The following is a 13,447-nucleotide window of genomic DNA, read 5'->3' on the forward strand; positions in this document are numbered from 1 at the left end:
CTGTGATGTTAGAAGCTTATACTTTTAAATTTGTTTGCTGCAAAATTCACCAATAGTATAAATCAGTTGATAATGAGATTCAGAGTTACTTTTAAAGTATGCAGCAAGGGGCTTCCCTGGTGGCGCAGTGGTTGAGAGTCCGCCTGCCGCTGCAGGGGACACGGGTTCGTGCCCCCGGTCCGGGAAGATCCCACATGCCGTGGAGCGGCTGGGCCTGTGAGCCATGGCTGCTGAGCCTGCGTGTCCGGAGCCTGTGCTCTGCAACGGGAGAGGCCACAACAGTGAGAGGCCCACGTACCGCAAAAGAAACCCACAACAAATAAAATATGCAGCAAGACTGGACTTATATGACAAATGAGATTTATTGACTTCATATTGACGAATGTTAAAATACTATTTGCCCTAAATCTCTGGAATCTGACTTATTCTAAATTTAAAATATCTCCAGAGTTAGAGATCTTAACTGAAAAAGATGAGACATACATCAGTCACAATATTATCTGGATGCCTTTTATTTTGTCCTCCATTATTTAAATGGAAGTGAAGAAATGGGATGTATAATATTTATTGCATAATTCCAATTCATGCTTTTAAAAGAATAGTTGCTAGAAAGACAAGGTGAGATCCTTTTAAAAGTATGTGAGCACTTAAGAACACTTAGATTCTTCCAGACTTTAGGCTTTTGGATATACAGCATTTTGCTAGAGATTTACTTTATAGATAACTTCAGTTATAATTTTTAATTCAGGGTCAGATAAAATGTGAGAATAGCTTATATCAGAACCAGAATTCTTTTCTGGCTTTGACTAGTACACAGAGTGTGTCCACATTGGGTTGTGTGGTGTCCCAGGTAAAATTGCTCTACTGAATCCCGAAACATCAGAAAGCCATGAGGAGGTAAAGGGTATAACACCAAAAATAAATGACAGAGCTACCTTCCTCAGGGTGGACTCTCTTGTACTTCTCGCATGCAATAGAAGTAGCCATTGCAGAGTTGCTAGAAACTGGTGAAATTGGATTGGGGAAGCCTGAGGCACCATTTCCTACAGAGAGAAAGAGGTCTGGTGAGGAAACGTATGGATACTTAAAGCTGTCCAAATGTCCAGGACTTTATTATCTATCAATCCTGACTAGAAAATAGAATAATTATATGGGTCACTTAGGCAAAAGCATGTTATAGGAGCTGGGGAAGGGCTGAGTTGTATATTTATTTCATATCTCAACTTAATTTCAGAGGCCAATACCTAATCTATTATGGCCATTTGTTCTATAAATGCAATATTGGGAATAGTAGATCCTATAAATGATGTTGAACAAGATCTATGTTTTTTGAAATGAATTTTCTTTAAATCTAGTTAGCTAACTAACTAGGTTAGTTAACTAACCTAGATGTTTACTGGCTGTATTTAAAATATGTGGATTGAATCAAACTAGTCCCCAGAGTCTAGGAAAGTTTCTGACCTAAATTAGGAACCCAAGCTCCATTATTATTTTCACTTGAACACTACTCATAGCCATCCTAACTTTTTGGAAAGAGTACGGCCTTTGCAACAAAGTTTCTTTGTTTTCATGGAACCAAAAATGTGCTGTATTTAGACCAAACAATAAAAATAAACTACCAAACTACTTTCTAATGCATGGGGGTTCTGGAGAGAGGAAACCATAGATATTTAGAGGCATAAAGTGAGTCATTGTGCTAGTTAAAACTTTTTACAAGGCTAGCTCTGTATGTTTGAGTTGCATCTGTTACCTCTTCAGCCAGAACTAAAGTGTGTGCAAGGAAAAGAATTTTGAATTGAATTGTGGCTCATACAGAATGCATTGTATATAGCCTAAGCATCTAAATAGATTCCACATCTTGGGCAGAACTAAAACTGCATCTTTTCATATTTAGTCTACCTTCAAGGTATTCCTGTTGGACATATCCAAGGTATTTTCCGTGAATCTAATTCGTTTTAACTTGCAGACATAAACAGTTTTTCAAATGTAACTTGTAAGCCTTTATTCCCTTAAAATTTTTTCTTGCTTTTGTTTTTACTTATTCATATTTTTAAACACCACTTTATTACTGACAGTATTTTAAAAGCCATAATGGATGGAGATGTTGTATTCTTCGATGAAGAACAATGAACGAATTGTTTCTTTTGGTATTATCATCTTGGAAAAAGTTGTTTGAGTAGACAACTGACCGAGTTAAAAAATAGTATAATTTGTAGCCAGAATGTATTCTTTAATAAAGCAAGTAAATGCAATTTACTAATCCTTTTTCATTTCCTTTTTTGTCTAAACTTTCAGGTCACTTTCATGAATTCAAAGGCAATTTACCAGTGATTTCTGGGTGCTGGAGCTGATTTTTTTGTGCGTATTTGTAAGTATTGGCTTATTTATTACTCTTACTATTCTCATTGTGTGATGAGAACAGTTACAGTGTTTTTAAAGTGTTATTAGTTTTTTGTAAGTGTTTTCTTAAAAGGAGTATAGAAAAATATCAGAGGGTGAAAAAAGCCTCTGTTATGATTTCCAGTGAAATAACACAATGGCAGGGCCAATTACAAGAGGCTGAAACGATAAATATCTCACTTTTTGAAGATGGGGCTCAATTGTAGGAATGGATTATTACCTTAAAGGGGCTAGTCTATCTGCACATGAATAATTTACCTTGATAACTTCTTATAGTCTTCTGGTTGTCTGGACTTGAAAAGTTCTATGTGCCTGTGCTCATTGAAAAGATGTGAGATGATACAGAATTCAAAGAGCTGTCAGTACTTGAGGAGATTATGTATTAAGGAACCAAAGACTCATTTAGTGAATGTATAATGTATATCAAAATCGGGGTATTCCTGTCTTCTTCACCATCCTCAAAATGCTATTATATTTTAAATGGTATTTTGGAGAACAAAGATAATTTTTCTCAGGAAAGAAGGTCAATTTCAAGAAAAAATATTGAATGAACTTTAATGATCAATGAAAATACTTCAAATTGTTATGTATTTATTAATATAAAAGTAGTTTAGAGTATGTGGCAGGTATTAAAAATGTTTGTGTGTATATAAGACCATATTTAAGTAACTTGAGTTTAAGATATATTTATGTGTGTACATTGTACCAAACCATTGATATCTAAGGTGATCTTTACATTCGATAACCACAAAGACAGAGGAAACTTTTTCTCTGTTAGTGTACTACTATAAAGGAATTTTAGGGAATAAACTTCTAGGAAAGTATTTGAAAAAAAAGTAACATTATAAATTAGAGTTTAAGTGATTCAGTATTTAAACAGAGAGCAGTGAAAATTTATTTAAAACCAGCTTTACCTTTCTTTTAGTAGTAACATTGATTGGGGCAGGTATTTTGAACCATCTTAAAAAAATAGATGTGAATATTTAATATAGCTTAACACAGTTTGTATATTTTTTAATGTTTTAAGAATGAATAAGATGTTATTTTATGAGACTATCAATTCACATTGTATTATTTGAAGACTGAATTCTTATGTAAAACACAAAATATTAAAGTCCATGGTTCATTTGGATTAAATATAAGCTTTTAATTTGTGCAAGGTATCACAGTGAGGATTAGGAGGCAAAGAAGATGGAGAAAGAAATGTAAAGTACCTTTGAAGGGCTCTCGAGAAAAAGGATGGTTCCAAGGAGCTGAGCTTATCCTATTAGAAATCTGTGTGAAGGGAAATAATTTTGAACTGTCCAAATCTTGTCTTTGTTGCTTTATCCTTTCTTTTACTTCCTTTCTCTCTTCTCGCGTATCATTCAGTCATTCCCTATAGTAAGTTTTTAGGATGATTAATGTTTTTAAACTACAAATACAAGACAATTACCAGCATTTCAACCAAGATGGCCTTAATCAAAATATAGTCTACATTTCTCATCACCCAAAGGCTCTGTTTCCTGAATTTTTCTCTTCTCTACCGCCCCCTGCCCCCCAGCAATCCAGCAATACCCCAACCAGATATACATAGACGAGTTTTGAACAGAGGTGGTCCAATTAGCTGAATTTTTTTTCTTGTGACCTGACAAAGAGAGAGGCTAAAAAATAGAAGGGGCACTGTGGGTGTAGTTTTCATATGGTTATTTCTGGAGTTCAACTTAAAAAAACCCAAAAAGCTCTAGTCAGATTTTGTCTAATCACTTAGGTAGAAGTCATAGTAATCACACAGGCCTAAAGTAATTGTTTTCCAGACTTGAGAATTTCCGTATGATAGTTTAGGGTGTGGAGTTTGTTGTTCCTTTGGTCTGTGGTCTCAAGTTTTGTTCCAGCCATCTCCTGACTATGGAACCTTCTTATTAAAGAAATGTAGCAGGATACTATGACTAAGATAAGTCAAATAAAATTAACATGGCATCCAGAATCCTTGCATTCTCACTTCTTTTAATTATTGCAGAAACTGTCTGCCACTTACACTGAATGATGAGGCAGCTAGAACAGTAGAAATATTCATCTAGTCTAGCCTAAAAACAGGCAAATGAGATCAGTGACAATGGCTTCTTTTAGGAACTTTAATTTCCATGTTTTGGAACTGCTTATTTGCTACATGATCTAAGGCAGAAAGTTATACCTCATGGCCACGGGAAGGTTTCTTAGTAAGGTATGCAGAAGCCGGTCTGTGAGATAAGGAGGTGGGATATTGTTTTGCACATCCATAATGAATAGGCCACACCAAAGGTGTGTGAGAACCGATTGGAATCTTACCTACTTACATCTACTACCTAGGTCAGAGTAGGAAAACACTGTGAAGGAAAATGGTTATCTTTTCAGAAGCTGAAAGCATCTTATTCTAGCTTTTTTTTTCTTTTTAAAAAATAAAACTACCTTTTTTCTTTTCCCAAAGTAGGCATTGTATAAGAAGACCTTGTTTTGCATGTTAATATCCCACATTTAATTTTTTATCTCTAATTAAAATGTAATTAATTAATTCTGTCCTTTCAGTTTTACCAGGGCAGTAAATGATTGGTTAAAAACAATGAAAATAACAACAACAAAACAGAGAATTAGATAGCCTGCTTTTTCAGGTTCCCAAGCCTTTTTAGAAATTTGATAATGAATTCCCTTTTATAAAATTCTGTCTCTGTTCATGGTGTCTAATAGCAGTTTTTTCACTGAAAAAGTCCGGAAGTATTTTATTGTTTGGTACCAAAATGATTATTGCTTAGCTCCATGCTTGAGTTAATAATGACAACAATATCTTAATTCAGCATAACACTTGCTTTTGCAGACATTAAACTGGCTAAATTTCATAAAACTCTGTGAGATGAGTAGGAATTATCCTTATTTTTGCAGAGTGGCAGGACTCAAACCAAGGGATTCATAGTATAAATTCCATGCTCTTTCCATAACACCAATCTGTCTTCTCTCAGAGAATATTTTAGCTCTCTTTCTTTTGTTGTTTGATCACTATCTCAGTCTCTACTTGGTTGCTGTACAAAATATTTTTGAAAAGTTTAGGTAGAGTAAGTCAGGCAGGAGATTTTGGAGAACCTTATACCACTTTATTTCCTCATGTTCCTCGATCATTTGCTCCTCCCTGACATTCTCCTATCCCCCTATTTCCAAACTCCACATGTCATGCTTCAGCTGAAATTTTTTGAATTGCATAGATTTTTAGGAAACAAACAAAAAGAATCATGAAATCATCTCTTTGTGGTATTTTAAAATGGAGAGAAATTTGTTTCAAACTGAGCGTAGCCCAGACCAAAGCTCCCTCAGTGAGAACATCTGTGATTTTAAGGACAAGTAGGTCTAAGTGCATTATCTTTAAAAAATATTATTCCAGGCTAATCTTGACATAGAGCAGGTAAATAAAAAAGATGAGCTGTGAAAATCCACAAATAGGGCTTGAATGCCATTTTCCATGACAACGGGAGCTGCCCCATGAAAGCATTAATGCTGGGAATGTAAGGAATTTAAAATTGTGTCTTCTCAGTTTTACAGTTGTGTGCTCATGTTAATTAGAGATATACTGACATTTGAAGTATCTACATTAATACACACAGCTACTATACATTTGTGAACTGTGGCCAGAAATCTACTTTAATTGAAAGCAGTTTGCTAATCTGAATGTGTATATCCGTTACATTTTAAGCTTTTAAATTTTAATACTAGTGCCCTTAGATACTTGTTCTTTTTGCTCTCTCCACTTTCTGTTTCTAATTTATACCTGAAAGGACAGCCTGGCCTATTTTTAATCTCCTAGTGGTGTTTTGGAGCAATATTGATGGAATTTTGAGGAAAAAAATGTTTTTTAATAGTGTCTTTTTACTTGCTGTACTTTGAATCTCTTTTTACTCTCTGACTTTCTAAATTGTTGGTTTTTCTTGCAAACCTTTAAGATGGCCTGCCACCGAAATAAGGTAGGATTTAGGTTTATGGAATTTGCTGCACTGGCTATATTTAAGTACTAAAGAGCTACTCTTCACAGTCATACTATGGTTTTAGCCAGAAAAGCCCAGTATTAGAGACCTTGATGAGATGAGCAGTGAAGAGGCATTCTGATGTTTTTAGTATAGCTGAATTTTGTCCTTCCCTCTTGATGTCAAGCCATGTATCTTAATTTTTGATTTGCATATATGTTCACAATAGCTTGATGACTTCTTGAGTCATCTTTAGCCCTAGAGTTTTTGCTTTGCCTGTCTTAAAGGAAGACTTTACATCTATTTTTTTTGCAAGTTTGTGTATCTTAAGAATCTGCCTGTCAGGATTTTTAACCTAATTGTTTTGTCCTTTTTTGTCTAATGAAACTCCCACACTTACTTTTTGAACTAATCCCTGTGTATTACACAAGACCAGTTAGAAAGAAGCTTCCTTTTTGTAGCACCAGAATAAACTGCTCTAAAAATTTGTAATACTCTGGACTTATTTCATTAAACCATTTTACTGGCACCATTAAACTACTAAGACCTGGGACCATTAAAACTTACTCAGTACTATTATTATTATGGCCTATTTTACCCTTTATTAATTTTTTTTCACTGTACTAAGTTCCTCTGCTCTTTATTTTTTCATGTTGCTTACTACATATTGTGCCATCACAGCACATTTGGTAATTTCAAGTTAATTGCTCAATTATCAGTGATAGTCATGAAGCACTTGAAACATGCGCAGTGGAGGATTTAAAAAATTTCGAAATAAGTTGGTGTGTCATAATCTTAAATGTGAAACATGCCAATATCTGCAGGCATAAAAATACACTGTCTGAGCTAGGCATTTCAGGGAAGGCAAAAACCTACTCTTAAAATCAGGGCTTTTGTCTGGCACTGAAGTGTTTCATCTTTGCTAATTTCAAACAACGTATCTAAATTTGATCTTGGTTTCCTTTTCAACTCTAAAAACTTGGTCGTGGTAATAAGGGAGAAGGGAAGTAAAACTGTATTGATTCTGTTCGAATGTTTAACCGGAACCTTACAGTCACGATATTCACTGTAAAGTGGAATTTGGTGTGAGGTGGATCCATATTGGATGCCAGTCAAGGAAGTTGACTTACTAAGGAAGCAGAATGGTCTCTTTATAATGTTTCTGCACACATTAAGGCAATCCTCTAATCAGAGGACAGTGGTTCAGTGAAGATAGTATGTTGATGATTTATTTATATCGAAAAACCTCATGAGAACAATGACACTTTGCTGACTTTTTCTGTATCTTACACAGTAATAGTCTCAGATGCCTTCAAGATAACTTATACATTATGGCAAAATACTTATTGTAACTCTTTTGGCAACTAGGCAAACTATCCTTAAATTTTGCATTAGTATTCAGTTTAAGGTTTTTTCTAAACGAATATAGTGCCAACAGCTCTTTTTTAGATGCTATTATGGTTCTTTCATATTTTTATAGTACTGTAGTAAAGCTGAATTTACTGGTTACATTTGAAGGTGGAGTAGAGCAGCACAGGAGTCAACATTAAAGTGATTCAGTGCCTGTTGGAGAAAAATTCTTCCTAACTTGAGATTGGAAACAACGTGGGGCTTGAGGCCTGTTTGCTAAGAACAGCTAATAAATTTGAATATTCCCCCCAAAAGCTGCTCTCTGAACTTGTTTTTAACCAAGAAGATAGGCTTAATCATTTCCCAGTATTCTTACATAAATTTTATTAATATTTAAAGGAATTAAATGCATATAGAGAAGGGGAAATAAAGCCATAATTTGAACTGAGTGGTGGTCTCAAATACGGGGAAATGAGGGAGTGTCCATAAATGTACTAATTCTGCACAGCTAGCTATTATTTTATAATATAATAATCTATAAAATGTGAAATATAGTCTATTTATAATTCAGGAAAAAATAAACTCATTGATTTACTCAAGCATTTAGATAGAAATATTTTTAGTAACTATAAATATTGTTTGAATAAGCAACAAAATCTAGTGCATTTTGTTGTATGCTTGTCTCTACACATCACTTTCAGCACATAGTTTTATCTGAAGTACATATTTTATGTTATCTTGGGGTATGGGTATAAATGCTTATCATTTCACCAAATTTTTGCCATCTCCTAACATTAAAATGTGAGTTAAGTATTTCCAGTGAAGATAAAAACATTTTCTGCATTCTCTTCTTTCTCCCTCTCTTCGTCTCTCCTTCCCTTTTGCCCTGCTCTCTCTGTCTCTCTGTCTCTCTTCATATTTCTTACTGGGGTTTTTCAAAGATGCAAGGCAATTATTGTGTAAAAAGATTAATTTCCTAAGCATTATCTTCCATCGATGACTGGCAAAAAAGACTTATTTTTAATGTTTAATCAGTCAAAAAGTTTGTCCACATGATGTAATTCCTGTTTTTATTATTATTTGCTTAGCAAGTGCTTGCAAGAGAAAAAAAGATGGTCCCTAACCTAAGGGCTTAAAAATTGATTTGTTACTAGACAGTTTATGTGGGTGGAGTTTTCTTTGGATACAAGCTACTGGAGTTAGCTCTTTCTCTTTCTTTTCAGCTCACATAGTTTCATATAAACTTAAGTGAATGAATTCATTAATAAAAGCAGATTTTCTATTTTTATTTCACCTTTGGGCTCTTTTATACCTTTGGAAAATACAAATACAACAAAAAAGTATGTTTGACAGTTGATTATTATTTTTACCTTTTTGACCCATGTATAGTAGATAATTAAGCAATAGCATCAATGGAATCCAGGTCTGCATCCCTATAACTGCCTACATTAGGCAGAATATAGATTATTTTTTTTCTTCAAGCTGTGGTGGCGGGTAACAAGCCTATGACTTGGTTTTTAATTATTACCACTAGTGTTCTGAGTTTCATTGAACATAGTACAAAAGAAATACAGGTGTTATTCCTCTTGTGAATATTATTTTTCTTCCAATTATTACATATATATGGCATCATCAATTAGAATGGGTTGTTCTAAGGTGAGATTGGTTGCACATAATTTGATATCTGATACAGCATCAAGTGCACACTCACTGAATGGTTGACAGCTTTAAGGGATGGAAACATTTTGGGCTTTGTCCCTGGTAGTGGCAGTATGTGGAATCCACTGTTGATTTTGTGACTAGTTACAGAGAATTCTTCCCTGGACTTGCAGTCACAGAATAGATAGCTGCAAGGCAATATCTGGCGGACGGCTGAGAAAGTAAAGCATGAAAAATGTGGGTGTAAACAAGAGAGCTGAGTGTCAGAAATCTTTGAGCGTCTAGAGCTTTCTGAGGAGAAGATATGGTTGAACAAATGGAAGAAATACCTGTCCCTCCAATTTCACTGCAGTAATTGAGAAGAGGAGACAAAAAGGAGAGAAATTAGTGAAATAGGAAATGACTGAAATAGGAGATTTTTGTAAAATCACAAAATGGATTTGAGGACTTTTTTTAAGATGTGGAAATACTTGTTTGGGTCTGACAATAGTAATCTAAAAAGAGTTCTATAGTTGTTGGGTTTTTTTTTCCCTGATCTGTTTCAATTTTATTGATTTCAATTCAATGCATTCTAAGGACAACTGTAGGAATTTTAGGAAATGGGTACCTCCCAGGTAAAAAACCAGTGAGAATAATTTTGCTTTATCTGGGTAAAGATTAATATAGAAATATATGAAAATAATCATCTATGTATCACACTCTATATTTTATATGGGATACCTTTAGAAAGGTCTCATTGTAACCATGACCAAGTAGCATCCTTATATCTTCTAGAACAAGGAATCACATGAATTAGGTTTCAGTTATGGTATATGATGTTTTTAGTTTTGGAGGTTGGAAAACTCTTTGAAATCACATTTTTATAAAGTGATTTTTTGGTGTGATGTATATTCCTTCCTTTCCTTTCTCCCTCTACTTCCCTTTCTTCCTTTCCCTCCATCCTTTCTGTCCTTTCTTTCATTTAGAGATAGTTTGTTTTCAATTAGTATGTATGCTGCTTGCCAAGCTGTAAAGTAATACCTAACATGTGTTCCTTAAGTTGTATGCAGGGTCACCTTTTTGATTAAGGACTAAAGAGTCCTCTTTGGGTTTCTTATATGAATAAGAGCACTCTCATCCATTTTATGCAATCAAAGAAACTGAGGAAATTTGGAATTAGTTTTACTCTTGTGAGGTGATGAAGATAAGATAATTGGAAAGAAATTATAATCTTTATTGACCCAGCAGTTTACTAAACGTGAATTAGGATTTGTCAAATTTCAAGGCTTGTTGAGTGTTTGCTCACTAAGAACAAGATAGAGGAATAATCATGGTCTAAAAGGAGAACTTTTAAGTTTTCAGAAACACTTCCTGCAGTGAGATAGTCTATGAAACCGTATACTCACAACCTTAAGGGAGGTCCTTAGTTGTGTTCTTCTGGCAAGTCTTCCACATTGAGTGAATTCGTCTCAGTTCTTGATGTGGGTTGTTTCTTGAGAATAGTTTGACTTAGCATTAAAGGGGTTAAACATCCTATGCAACCAAAGGGGGAAAATTTATAAATTATCTCAAGGATACTAAGCAGGAGATGAAACCCAGATATGCCTGAAAGAAAGTTGTGGATTGGTCAAGGTTATGATTATATAGAACACTGATAGAACAACAAACTATGCATCAGTTTGCAGTGTCTGGAGCGAATAGACTGCCGCTCTCCCCCAACAGCACCTACCGGTGCTTTAATACTTCCCAGTTTCTCTGTCAAGAGACGAAGGTGAGGGAATCAAGTGTCTATATTTAGCAGAGAGAACTTAAAAACAGCTGTTGCTTGTGTTGAACACCTGTATGTTCTAGGCATTGGGCAAGGCACTTTTACCTTGTTATTTTTAATCCTTTTAACAAATCCCTGAAATCCCTGGTTGTTTTCTATAAATTTTGATTTATTTTTTTACCTTCATAGCACTTAAAATGATTAGTAGTTATCCTGTATTTGTATGTTTATGTAATGTCTATTTTCTTCACTAAACTAAAAACCCTGTCAGGGTAGAGACCAAGACTATTTTGTTCAAACCTGTATACCCAGTTTCTAGCACAGTGTATGACATGTACTAAGTTCCTAGTAGATATTTGTTGAATAAATAAATGAACAACAACAAAAACAAAAGATAAAGGAAAGAAGGAAGGAATGCAAGGAAGAAAAAGGCAGAGCTGGGGTTCAAACACAGTCTGTTTGATTTCAGATCACATCTCTTCCCACTCTAGAACACCAGCACAGTTTCACTTCATCTAGAATATTCTTGATTATATACTTAACTGATAAAATTTCTCTAAGTTCAGCTGTCTTAGAGCCCCCCAAATCTGTTTACATCTTATTCTGAGAACTCTTACATCTTACCCTGAGACTGAATGACATGGAAGAGGCTGTCCCATCTTTTTGTCATCCTGTTGGAATATTGCAACCATTTTATGCTAACAGTTCTCTCCAGAAATACAGATTTCATATTCTAGATTGTGGGGTTTCTGTTTCTCCTACACAAAGAGAGTGTACTTCTTTCTCTCCTTCTCTGAAATTGACCCTTAATTTAGATCGTTGTGCTGCTAAATTGACTTTCAGTAATGAGCAGAGTGATTGTTGCATACCCTGCTGAGTTTTCTGCTCGAGGAGAAGTGTGTCACTCTTACTTAGAGAGAGCCTGTGGGAGGAGTCAGGCCAACCCAAGGGGCTCTTATCCTGGCAGGTGCCAGGCACTGGGGCTTGGTTTGGTCATTCGGCAGTGACCTCTTTCCATTTACTTCATTTTTACTGCTTGAATTTTTCCTTGACAAATATCATTGTCAAGAAGTTTTTTGTTTTAATACTGGTTTTTACATGACACTATCAACCATTTCATCTCCTTTTATTCCTGGTATCATCTTTTAAAAAAGCCTTACTGTGTTTTTCCATTCTGTGTCCCAGGATGGGAGGAAATGTAAGAATGTAGAGAGTAAATGCAAGGTTCATAGTGTGGAAAGGTGTCATTTGAGTTAGGCTTCCAGCAATGCTATGTAACCTTGAAAATGTACATTTTTATGGCTGTATACATGTGGTTAGTTCAAACAGGAATTGTGTATCTCCCAGGTATATTGAATGGATACATATTTAAATCTTGATGTCAACTTAAAAGAGTCCTATTTAAATTCCCAAGAGGGTACAAGAAACAGATTTTTGTGATGTGAAGCAATAACCATCTTTTCTGGACCAAATGGCAATTTTGGAAGCTCTGGCCATCTGGGAATCTATCATTTGAAGCAGCCTGGCCTACTTGGAAGTTAGTTTCTTAGTGAGGAGTGATCTGAGCCATTAAGGTCTTCACATTGGATGGTGTAATCAGTGGTCAATCTGACCTCCAAGTTGCCCTCTGAAAACTGTTTAAAGATGTGTGTATCTGTTTTGCGGTTATGGTAAATCCTTTTTTTGGTAGCACATATTTTCTTCCAAGGAGAGGGCTTAGCTTCTGTTGGAAATTAATTCAACTCCACAAATATAATATATACTGGGTGCTGAGTGTATTCAAAACAGAACATTAGATGCTGCATTGGAAACAAATGCAAATGTACAGAGTTCCTGCCATCAAGAACCTTAGAGTCTAGACATAATTATTAAACTCTCTTATTCCTTTTTGTGTCCCTGTGTCTAACTCAGTGTGTGGCTCAAAGGTGGGATTAATAAATGTTAATTAAGTTGAATTGATTATTGCAGAGGAGATAAGCAGAGGAGATATGTAATTCCCTATGCAGAATATGTTAAATGCCTTAGTAAAATAAAAAATTGTATCTACAGAGCTTGTAAGAATTAAAGATACATCCCTTAAGAAGGACCTTAATTTAGGAAGCAGACTTTTTGATATTCTTTGACAGTTGAATAGAATTTTATCAGTGGAATAGGAGATGCAGAGAGAGGTGCATCCTGGTAGTGAGAGGACTAGCACAAGCATGGGTATGGGACCGATGGAAGGAAACAGGGAAGTATGGGATAGAGAACAATGAGAAGTCCACTTTGACTGAGGTATAGGGTATCTATAAGCTAGAAAACTTAGTGTGATCATATCATTGTGGTC

The 13,447-nt window shown here is 35.1% G+C and overlaps 1 protein-coding gene across 7 annotated transcripts in view; it reads left to right on the top strand.

Moving 5' to 3' along the window:
* Window positions 1-2,320: 2,320 nt before the first annotated feature.
* SOX6 (SRY-box transcription factor 6) overlaps window positions 2,321-13,447 on the top strand; it is a gene marked incomplete at its 3' end in the record, with an annotated part of 516,843 nt that continues 505,716 nt past the window's right edge. For all 7 annotated transcript variants that reach the window (XM_079928497.1, XM_079928500.1, XM_079928502.1 and 4 more), the window contains exon 1: window positions 2,321-2,368. The remainder of the gene's footprint in view (window positions 2,369-13,447) is intronic.

Source organism: Stenella coeruleoalba (assembly GCF_951394435.1).
Source record: "Stenella coeruleoalba genome assembly, chromosome: 8".
Taxonomy (NCBI): Eukaryota; Metazoa; Chordata; class Mammalia; order Artiodactyla; family Delphinidae; genus Stenella; species Stenella coeruleoalba.